Genomic DNA, 12,916 nt, shown 5'->3' with positions numbered 1-12,916 from the left:
CTCATGATGTCATCCTCAAGTAGATTGATATTATCTTTGATTTTCTTGTTGAGATCTTCGTAGTTACTCAAATGATTGAGCTTTGTTAAACTATTGCGTGTTTCTTTAATTATAGACTCAACATCATCTAATTTACATTTTTCATGTTTTATGATTCATTTCATCAATTTGATCGAGGCATCACTAAGAATATCATTCCAGTTTGAGCTAAACTTGGTATTGTAAATGATTGTGGGGGATTTGTGGATATGGTTTTTAGGTAAATAAGGAATAACCATCAAATAATTTGACTTGCTGTCAGTGAATTGGAACTTTCTAGTTAACATCCAGAGGCTGAAACCCTGTACAGAGACTTTGCTACAAATGTGAAGAAAACACAGCAGTGGAGATTCGCGAATCGATTCTACACAAATATAATTCATTACGAATTTTCCAAAAGTCTCTGATTTTCGCTAATCACTCAAAATAGCCGTTTCTGATTTACAGATCAGAAGAAAAGTAGACAAAGAAAAAGGATTACATGACCTCGGGTGGTGGCTCAACAGGCTTCCCCATAATGCCTTGCAGGCAGCCCTCCCTCTAGTATAGCCAATCATGAGGGGTATATGGTGTAAGACAATGACAGTCATATCCACTATAAATAGCCCAAGCAGGAAATGCTGCTGCATATATAGTTTTGAGACTGACACAAATTTTGGTTTTCACAAAGTTTGCTGCTTCAGTGTTTTTAAATCTTTTAATCAGATGTTTCTATTGAAGTAAAATTATAAGCATTTCATAAGTTTGTAAACTTTTATTGACAAATACATCACGTTTATGCAAAGACTCAATATTTACAGTGTTGACCTTTGTTTTTCAAGACTTCTGCAATTCGCCCTGGCATTCTGGATATCGGCTTCTGGGCCAAATCCTGACTGATGGCAACCATTCTTGCCTAATCAGTGCTTGGAGTTTATCGCAATTTCTGTTTTTGTTTGTCCACCCGCTTTTTGAGGATTGACCACAGGTTCCCAATGGGATTGAAATCTGGGGAGTTTCCTTTCCATGGACCCAAAATGTCAATTTTTTGTTCACTGAGCCACTTAGTTATCATTTTGCCTTGTGACATGGTGCTCCATCATGCCGGAAAAAGTATTATTCATGACCAAATTGCTCCTGGATCGTTGGGAGAAGTTGCTCTTGGAGGATGTTTAGATACCATTCTTTATTCATGGAAGTGTTCTTAGGCAAAATTGTGTGTGAGCACACTGCCTTGGATGAAAATCAACCCTACACATGAATGGTCTCAGGATGCTTTACTATTGGCATGACACGGGACTCATGGTAGCGCTCACCTTTTCTTCTCCGGACAATCATTCCTCCAGATGTCCCAGTCTGAAGGGAGCTTCATCAGAGAAAATAACTTTACCCCAGTCCCCTGCAGTCCAATCTCTGTATTTCCTGCAGAATGTCAGTCTGTTCGTGATGTTTTTCTTGGAGAGAAGTGACTTCTTTGCTGCCCTTCTTTACACCAGGCCAGCTTCCAAAAGCCTTCGCCTCACTGTGCGTACAGATGCACTGACATCTGCCTGCTGCCATTCCTGAGCAAGCACTGCACTGGCGTTGAACTGAACGCGTAGCTGAATCCTCTTTAGGAGACGGTCCTGGCACTTGATGGACTTTCTTAAATGCCCTGAAGCCTTTTTCACAGCAATTGAACCTCTCTCCTTGAAGTTTTTGATGATCTGATAAATGGTTGATTTAGGGGCAATCATACAAGCAGAAATGTCCTTGCCTGTTAAGCCCTTTTGATGCAAAGCAATGATGACTGCTCGTGTTTCCTTGGAGGTAACCATGGCTAACAGAAGAAGACAATGATTTCAAGCACCATCCCAATTTTAAAGCAACCAGTCTGCTCTTATAATTTAATCAGCATGACAGAGTGATATCAGCTACCTTGTCCTTGTTAACAGTTTCTCCTGAACTAACAAGAAGATCACTGAAATGATGTTAGCAGGTAATTTTGTGACAGGGCTGAAATGCAGTGGAAATTAAGTTTTTGTGATTAAGTTAATTTTCATGGTAAATGATGTCTTTGCAATTCATTTAAATTCATCTGATCTCTCTTCATAACAATCTAGAGTTTGTGCAAATTGCCACTATAAAAACTGAAGCAGCAAGTTTTGTGTAACCCAAAATTTGTGTCAGTCTCAAAACTTTTGGCCAGGACTGTAGATAGTGGATTGGTGTCAGTTTGTAAGTCTTATAGTAAGAAAAAGAGAATAGTTAGATTTCTAATAATTTGATAGAGAGAGAGATAGAAGTCAGTTAGTCAGTGTGTTAATTTAGGCAGGCACAGGCAGCCATTGCTGTGAGTGAGTGCTGCTGCAGATATACAATTCTTACATTAATTTGTGAATCACCAATCTTCATCACGTCATTCACAAATCTTCTTCAATAATATTAATCCTGGTGCTGATCGTGTGCCGCTGCCTGCTGATACAGACATCATAGACGTGCTGTCACTCATTGTTTTGCATATATCTAATAGTGCCACCAAATCTGCATATTGTTCTACATCAAGCATTTATACAGCGCCGTTATACTTCAGTCTGTGTTCAAGCGACATCTTTTTTTTTCTTCAAATAAAGATATTTTTAAATCCTGGTGCTAATAGCGTGCCGATGCCGGCAGATATAGAGGTCACGGATTTAAACACTCATTGTTTTGCATATATCTAATTGCTAATAATAGGGGCACCAAAAATTGGCGTATTATTCTGCATCAAGCAGTTATACAGAACCATTATACATCAGTCTGTGTCCACGTGACAATTTTTTTTTAAATAAATAGAGTAAAAAGGCCATATTTTTTTCAATTTCCGGGATGATCAGGCATACTGGCACATGTATAGAACCAAAAAAGAAGAAATAAATGCTGGGAAACAAAGAAATATTGAAAATACAAAAATACTTTATTCCCTGGGGTGGAGCTCAGCTGTGGTTACTCCGTCTCTTGACCATGGGTATGTTAAACTTCTATACCATATTCTACCTTTTTGTGTAACATATCCCTTTTATCTCCGGTTTCCTCGCATGCACAGCATATATATGGTACATAGGCTTTCATGTCATGACTATAACATTAGCCACTACTCGCAAATGGCTTTTAGAGATTAACTTATGTTCTCATGAGATTTATTCTGTGCCACTGTGCATGTGCACATGCTTGATCTACGTAATTAAGTTGATTACTTTATAATATCTCCTTATACATCTCCCATTATATTTCTATTGGGGGATCCACACATATTTCATGCACTATTTGTGCATATTTAGGTTGATCCCCAGCTGAGTATCCATATTTTTACTGTTGGTCTATGGATTCTTTTACTATTGTATGATTTATTATGTGAATAAAGTATTTTTGTATTTTCAATATTTCTTTGTTTCCCAGCATTTATTTCTTCTTTTTTGGTTCTATATATTTAGTATTGATGCTGCTTGGGTTTTACACCCTTGAATCAACCCATTGAAGTTCAGATATATTCTATTTTTGCATTTCTTCCATTGGGATATATTGATTCATGTTGCTATTTCGGTTTTGATACTGGCACATGTAGTCATGACGGTGGAAGTGGTGGATACTATATATGCAACCCCAACTGTATGCATTTAGGCTATAAGTAGCAGACATATGCAGTTGCATAGGCATACAAGTTACAGTTGCAAATATCTGGACATACAGTATGTTCAGCCATTCAGGACCATTTTTTAACAAACAGGGTATGCCTATGGCCTGAGCTAAATCAAGGCTTGTACAGTGCAATTTTTGATTGTGTAATGTTTAATGATGAGACTTAAGTGAGATTCCTCAATAAAAAAATCTGTAAAAAACAGTTAAATAGCTACCTAGGTTGAAAAAAGAATACCTCCATCTAGTTTAACAGAAATCCCATTATCTTCTTAGTGCTTCTACTAGTGCGGAAACTGTGAAAATTTGGCGCTTGTGTTTTCTGGGCACCTCAATGTGTAAAAATGGGACAGATGTAGCAATATTTAAAGGGACACTCTGGCCAAAACTAAACTTTCCCACGTGTAGCAGTATGGTATTACCTGTGTCAGTCTCTCACCTGTTATGTTTCTTGCTGCTTCTATTGCTATATATCAGACTGGGATGGTTGCAGCATTGTGCATCAGGCTCGGTAACACACTTTCTCTACTTTAGTCTATCGAAATCTATGTGTCACCCATCACAGGCTTCAGCAGTTCCTGTACCACACTAGTTTTGCACAGGGGTAGGGGGGACAGAAGCTTCTACTATCAGCTACCACTGATACATAGACAGGTTCCTGTCTCACAGGCATAATGTAGAAGAATATATTGCAGGCTCCCTGTCTGTATACTTATAATTTCTAAACTTATTTAGAAGAATACAGAGGCATTGATAATCACAGTGTCCCCCAGCATGCAGAAATGTTATGGTCTTTAGCTAGTCATGTGATGCTGTGCTGAAGAATCATGGGATTGATAGCAAAGCAGAGAGGAAGAGAAAGCTGTGGAAATATAAGAATCAAGATGGGGGCTTTTTTAAAGCATAGACAAGGCTGCAGTTCATAAAGTAAGGACAATATACATAAAAGAAGTGTAGAGTGGGGTATACAGTCTGGTGAGGAATGCAGACATGGAAAGTTGTGTTTCCGCTGGAGGTCTTCTTTAACTTGACTTTACCAGGTTAAATAACAATGACAAAAGACTTTAACTTGACTTTTTCAATGGCTTAAGTGATAAGTTATGCAGCAAGATATCAGAGTCAAGATAAGAATTGCTACATGTGTAGCATTATAAGAAGTATGTTCTTAATCTACTTAACTAGACAAAATACTACTTTTCATGAAGAAAATCTGACAGAATGACACTTCTGAAGAGATACCAAACTGACACATCTTTAAGACAAACTATCTAATAAGTAGCTTAGGTATAGTGTGCGGACATCCTGAAGGAATGTGGGCCTCATTTTGTGGTCTAGTTGACCTCTAGCCCCAGGATCACATCATCTACTCGGTATAAGAATAACGATGAGACGAAAGAGATTGATGTATAACAAGGACAGAGGGTGATTGAAACTAATGAGTGAAATACAGCAAAGCAGGACTAATTCTTCCCAACCTGACAGCAAGAAATAACATTTCCTCAGTTACAGCTGTCATTTCATCCTTGTGTCAAAGCTGCTAGACCGCTCAGTATGTCATAGTACTAAGCAATGCTCAAGCTGCATTTCCCTCTGCTGTAATGGGATTATACACTATTTCCATTTCATGTATAGTATGGTTGTTGGAAAAAGACATTTTCTATGAAGATTTTCTTAAATGTTTAAGAAAACTTCATAGAAAATGTATTTTTCCATTCACTTTTTTCACATTTTGTTATATTTTGGCCTTGTGCTAAAATAAAAAGAAATGTTAAGTTGTCCCCATCATTCTACACTCAATAACCCATAATGACAAAGTGAAAACAGAATTTGATAAATTTTTGCAGGTGACTTTTCAGCATATGCTGTCGTGTGTGCATGAGAAATAACCCTATTTCTAGTCATTATATGAATGGCACTGCAGACCCTATCTCTAATTATCAGTTTTCTCTGAGCTAGTGGTTGGAGCCTAATGGCTATCATGTCTTCTATACACTGTACACATAGAAGAGGAGAATCCTGCTCTGCTATCTGTTTCTATCACATATAAAGAAGTTGCAGCAGCATGGAGAAGATTATACAGCAGTAATTAGCAGTGTAGCCTTATCATTGAGAATCCAGCAATGATGTGACATAGAAATCTTACCAGCTATCAGCTTGTCTATTACTCTGCTCTTGCTTCCACTTCCCTTCTCCATGGACTTGTGTTGGCAGGCACTGAAGTTACACACCCCTACCTTCTGCAGCCCGTCTGTACCCAGGGACGAACTTTGCTTGACTACAAAGGGTCGACAGCAGATTACAGAAAGGGAGACACCTAGTGGCAGTGACTTTACACAGCATTTGCATGGATAAAACATCTACATTTTAACAGTAAGTAAACTACAAAGTTGATCTATATCAAGTTTACAAGACCGGCCTTACAAGTGTGCGACCTGTGCCATTGCTCAGGGCGCATCACTCCAGCAGGTGGAAGGGGCACTGCGCTGGTTTCCTTCCCCTGCTTGTGTTCCAGAAGTGCCCGAGCACGGTGACTCAGCAGCTGCCTTTCCGCCTGGGCGCTTCTTCTCTCAGTGGCGTCGCTGCCGCTGTAGCAGCCATAGTGGCTGCTAGCGGCGACACGGGGAATGAGGCCGCCCGTGCCACCTGTCGGGATGGACCCCCCACATGGCCGGCGGCGCTGCTAGCAGTTGCTGTGGCTGCTTCAGCGGTAGCGACGCCACATTCAATAGTGTCTGCGTCCTTAGGACGCCGATACTATTGAACAATATAGCAAAGCAGGGAGGAATCTCCCTGCTCTGCTATCTACTAGAGCCACTGTAGCTCCCTGAAGGAGTGGAATCCCCTTGTGGCTGGAGATTCCGTTCCTGGTGGGAGCGCTTGATGTTTCTGTCCATAAATGGACAGTGACATCAGGGGCAACGCCTCAAGCGGAATCCCCATCCACAGCATTGCCGAGACAGTGTCCATAAATCACCCCCACAACGGGGTAGTGTTACTTCCTCCAAAACCTGATATATTGAGACAGTATGTCCCATTTTATTGATATGAAAAGGTACCGGTAGCAATAACGTCTTACATCGTATTGTCGATTTATGTTGAGAAATGTGGTCTGGTATATGTTGGGTAGTTTCACCAACCTATACGAGACCACAAGGACATTTGATCACACACACAACAAAATTCGAGCCACAAGTAAAGAACCCCTTTATATCATAAGCTCTGTCTAATAGGGGGTGATAGAATTTATCTCCCTCTGTTATATTAGAACATTGCATGCAATGCAAACATGGAGAAATTCCCTTCTTTTGAGTTCTTAAAAAAACTCTGTTTAGGTACCATATTCACTGACCCTTCGTCAGCCCTAACTAATTTATATTTTAGATTCCCAGCACGATGGAAGCAGGGTAGAAAAGGATCTTTAAATTCCTTAACCAAAGGGTAGCCTTTCTGTAGGAGGGGCCAGTGTTGAGGTACAATCCTATATATCCTATACGCAAACGGGTGGAAGGAATGTACCAAGGGAACTCAATTAGAGGATAAAGGGAGATTAAGTTTCTTCTGATTGGACTTTAACTGTAAGGGTATGTTCACACGGCAGCGTCCGTTACGGCTGAAATTACGGTGCTGTTTTCAGGAGAAAACAGCACCGGAATTTCAGCCGTAATGGCATGTGCAGGCGTCTTTCGCTGCGTCCATTACGGACGTAATTGGAGCTGTTTTTCCATGGAGTCTATGGAAAATGGCTCCATTTACGTCTGAAGAAGTGACAGGCACTTCTTTGACGCGGGCGTCTTTTTTACGCGCCGCCTTTTGACAGCGGCGCGTAAAAAAAAGGACCGTCGGCACAGAACATCGTAAGACCCATTCAAATGAATGGGCAGATGTTTGCTGACGCTTTTGAGCCGCATTTTCGGACGTAATTCGGGGCTAAAACGCCCGAATTACGTCCGTAAATAGTGTGTGTGAACCCGGCCTAAAGTTGTATGTGGATAACCACTATCAATAAATTTTTGCTTCATCTCAAGAAAACGTTTCTCTTTAGTTACATTACTTCTAACTATACGATCAACTCTTTTTAGTTGGGAAACAGGAATTGATTTTTTTCATGACTTTTGGATGACAGCTTGTACTGTATAATGCTAAAGATTATTACGATCGGCATCCTTAACAAAAATATCTGTGTTTAAAAAAACATTTTCATCCTTGATTATTGTGTCTAAAAAAAATCTATCCTTCGAAGATCATAATGAATGGTGAATTGAAGCTCAGGCCAAACACTATTTAGATTAGTGTGGAATTCGGTGAGGGAGTCGAATGTGTCCCACACATGCAAAAAACTATTGTCTATATATCTTTTCCAAACTATTGCGTTCTCCAAATAAATGGGATTGTTATAGATGAAATGTTCCTCAAAGAAAGACATAAAGCATTCGCATATGGGGGGGGGGCACATAGGACTCCATCGCCGTTCCTTGTATTTGTAAGTAAAAGGTATCCCGAAAAAGAAAAAAACTAAATTCAACAAATCCATATGAAAATTAATTATCTCTTGATGATCAGATTCCCTCAATATGTCACGTACTGCAATGAGACCTTTCTCATGTTTGATTGACGTATACAAACTAGCTACGTCCCACGTAACTAATATAGAATTAGAATTAATTTGTTTGATATTATCTATTAATTGTAGAAATGCGGTGGTATCTAGCAAGAAGGATTTTGTCTTCTTGACCATAGGGGTTACAACTCTTTCTAAGAGTATGGAAAGTGGAGACAATAAAGATTGTATTTTGGGCAACGTGTAAAAAAATAGGAATGATGGGTTTTGTATTAATAAGGAAATCTACAGTTTTTTGATCAATCACCTGACAGTGTCAGAACTTCTTGTATCTCAGATGCTGCCCTCCTAGAGGGATCACTATGTAATTTTTAATACACCATATCATTCTATAATTGGGAATTAATCTCTAACACTTTATCTTGTCTAGCCATAATCACAATGTCCCCTCCCTTATCGGCAGGTTTTTATTAATAAATCCATGTCTTGTATAAGTGATCTCAACGCTTGTTGGTTTATACTAGAAAAATTACTAGTTGAACCAAGTGACCCCTGTCGACATCCTTTCTAAATCTCTCCACGTCTTGTCTAACCAAATTAACAAATGTTTCCAACACTGGACCTACCCTAGGTGGCATGAAGGAACTCTTATTTCTTAGCCCCAATGACTTCAAATCCACCAGTGTTTTTGAACGTTTTGCTATTGGTATATCCACCTTTTCAGAAAATAATACTTTTAAACAAAGATTCCTATAGAATCTTTGCAAATCCATATCTAAGCGAAACGTGTCAAATTTATATGTGGGACAGTAGGATAAACCTTTTTGTAACCATCTTAGTTGTCACTGACCCAAGTTCTTAGATGAAATATTAACCACTAATGGTAGTTCAGTACCTATGATCGAGTGGTGATATGAGATCTGTTGATTCCTACGGCATTGTCCCCCTCTTTGTATCTTCATCTTTGATGGGGTTGTCGCCGTGCCCCTAAAAAAGGAAGTACATTTCTCCTGTGGTCGCTGTCTGAGCTTGACTGACAAGAATCATCCAGGGATACAAAACAACTTCGATAGGAACCACGTGCAGGAAATAATTCTTGCCATTTGTATACACGCTTATATTGATAATCTTCTGCGTCTTGCATAAGCTTAATCCTTTTCTTCTTCTCCGACTCTTTGCGATGGTTATTAAGATTAGTCTGAACTTTTTCTTTCAGAGCTGTCAGTTCCTCTGTAGGTCGTAATGATGATAGTTGAGCTTCAATCTATACAACTTTTTCTTTGTATGTCACAATATTGTTTTGTAAATGATCAACCATTAGGGTCATTAGGTCAAAAGAACATATGCTTAATATTTGTTCAAAGACTGCAAAATAATCCTCATTATCTTTAACTATGGTCTAATCGATACTCGCAAACCTTTCGGGATGCGTTGTACCCTCAAATATTCAGCACGAGTAGCACAATGCAACTCTAAATTCAAAACATGTTTAGACTGTCTTTCGTAGTCACGAATTCTATACTCTTTCAGAGGAACTTGCAAAAAGTCACTCGACACATGCACTTGTGGAATAATACTTGCAGATTCACTCGGATCATATGAGAATGTTTCACTAGACATAATACTTTGGTGCCCGTGCAAAAGATGCAGTAATTTTTGAAGGAACCACGGCACTCAAAACCAAGGTGCTCGGATAGGGTTCAAATCCGTTAGTTATAATAGAAAATACGGCACTCAACAAATCTTTCATCAATCAATGGTATTTTTATTAGCAATCCACAGACATAAAGATGACGTTTCGGTCAAAACAATATGACCTTCCTCAAATCCTCTGTAACATTAATCGAAAGGATCATTTCAATAAACATATTTTAATAATAATACATGTCATAAGAAATATAATTCCTATTGCCTAGATTTCTGACTAAGTATTACATAACATTTGTATCCAAATTCCCACAGCATTAACTTCATGTGTATATGATACTAAACTAACATTCTGAAAAATATATTCGTATATCAAGACTTCTATATAATTAAACTGGTTAGTACAACAAGGTAAACATTTGAAACATTTTATACCTTAGCGGGTTGCATTTGTATACAATAGAACGCGATAACTGCGACATCCGCCGCCAGAAGGGAAATAAGCTATACTGACCCGTATCCCATGAGCCCTTATAATTCATTAATTGATGCTCAGCTGCTGAGGTTATTGCATAATATCCGTTTGAACCCGTTTTGCATCGATATAGTGTGTACACAGGAAGTACTACTAACGGAAGCATGGAACATCTGACTAATTTGTGAATGAAGAAACCTCAAAGTTGAAAGGTCTTGTATCTGAGCCTTCCATGTACCTCGTCATGCAGTTATAATACAATCTCAGTGCTTACAAAATAAAGAATAGTAACTAAAGTACTAGTGCAGTTGCACTCCAAAAGAATCATACATGTAAATGCCATATTTTGAAATTATACTGGACAAAAATAGAAAAGGATTAATCCGATAACGGGAGTCGTGTGAACACACGCATATTAATCACAATCCGGTAAGGTATTTTCTAAAGAACATCACTTCATGTACTTTTCAACAAGCCTATTATTACAAAAGAGAGTAAAATATTAGAATAGCATATTAGAACGACATATTAGAACAAATAGTCCATATTCTAAGAAAAACCCTGAATATCGTAGTTTCGATTTAGACCCTGTGGTTCAAGAAATTAGAGTGTATGAATCCAAAAGGATTCCCTACACTTTAATAGCTTGACACGATCACCCCCATGATGGGAGTAGGTTTACTTCCTCCAAAACTTGATATTTTTACTGAGAGACAGTGTGTCCCATTTTATTGAAATTAAAAGGTACCAATAGCAATAAATTCTTACATCGTATTGTCGATTTATGTTGGGAGATGCGGTCTCGTATATATGCTGGGTAGTTTCACAAACATGCGTGAGACCACAAGGACATTTGATAACATACACAACAAAATTCCAGTCACATGTAAAGAACCCCTTTATATAATGAGCTCTGCCTGATAGGGGATGATAGAATTTATCTCCCTTTGTGATATTAGAACATTGCATGCAATGCAAACATGCAAAAGGAACTTTGAGGCAGATTTTTTCAGCCTTACAAAAAAAACGCTGTGTGAACATACCCTATAAGTGTATTGCTTGTTTTCAACAATTTTTGGTAGGGGTGCCCTGAGGATTTTTATTTTTTTTACCAGGGGTGCCTCTAGTCTGAGAAGGTTGGGAAACTCTGTGCTAGGCTACAGGATCAAGCCGGCCTAAGCAAGCATCCCATCGTTGGCGTTGTGGAGCAGCTCAGTTTTTCGTGGTAACTAATGTGAGTACAATTTTTTTATTTGGGGGCACTGTCTACAAGGGTGAGATGGGGGGCTATATGGCACTGTCTACAAGGAGGAGGAGATGTGGGGCTGTATGGCACTGTATACAAGGAGGAGGTGGGAGCTACATGTCACTGTCTACATGGGGGAGGTGGGGAGTGGGGCTGTATGGCACTATCTACAAGGGGGAGGTGGGGGGCTGTATGCCACGATCTACAAGGGGGAGGTGGGGGTATGTATGGCACTGTCTACAAGAAGAAGGTGGGGGATTATGGCATTGTCTTCAGGGAGGCTGTGTGTCACAATCTACAGGGGGGCACAATCTACAAGAGGGACTATCTACAAAGGGGGGGGGGGCTGTGTGTGGCAGCCAGTGGAGGGGGGTATTATACTGCGTGGAGGCCACTAAGCAGACATTATACTGTGTAGGGGCACTACAGAGGGCAATATACTGTGTGTGGCACTTAGGGGGCATAATACTGTGTGGGCACAATTAGAGGACAAAATACTATCCTTGAAGGTGTTATAATATATTATATTATTAAATATTATACTGTAAGGGGGACACTAAAGGGGCATTATATTGTGTGGGGGCTCTATATAGGGCATTATACTGTGGGGGGGCAATATACTTCTTTATGGGGCATTTTTTTTATGATGGGGTGGGTTGCAGAAAAGATAATTTCGCACGGGGCGCCATCTATCCTAATGCCAGCCATACAAGTGTACTATTAGATCAGCATAAGTTGTTTCAAAGTTAGTGTTAGTGTCAAATTTAAATTCCAGACCCCTGAACGACACTGTTGTTTTTCCTCAATATCTCAATATCTTCCTCCTAAATCCACCCCTGCTATGATGGGAAGAAGAAAAAAAAGACTATGCAGATAATTGTATCTAAAAGTGTTTTCTAGCTATGACAATGTGTTTAACTGGTGGTAAAATGTATGACATGATGGAAAAAATTGCATGCCACTGGTTATTATCCCAACCTCATATCCTACAGGTGATAATGAGGTCAATAACTTGTCTTTAGGGAATCCCAAATGCTACAATAAAATAATATATGAAATGAAAGTTGTTCTGATGATAATAAAAAAATCTCAGCATCATTATGGGAACAGAAAATAAGTTATTGGAAGCGTATCTACACACAGGCATAAAAGAAAAGGTATCATTAGTGAAGGCAGCCATATGGGCATTTCAAAACCTGAACTTTCCCTCATCCTCCCACAGATATTTTATTAGTTGTCACATATCTGGAACTATCATTTTAATAATTAAGTTCATTTTGCATTGTAGATCCCTGGGGTATGATAACATATTTAGCAT

This window comes from Rhinoderma darwinii, chromosome 3, assembly GCF_050947455.1.
Source record: "Rhinoderma darwinii isolate aRhiDar2 chromosome 3, aRhiDar2.hap1, whole genome shotgun sequence".
NCBI lineage: Eukaryota > Metazoa > Chordata > Amphibia > Anura > Rhinodermatidae > Rhinoderma > Rhinoderma darwinii.
This window is presented reverse-complemented; position numbering follows the sequence as displayed.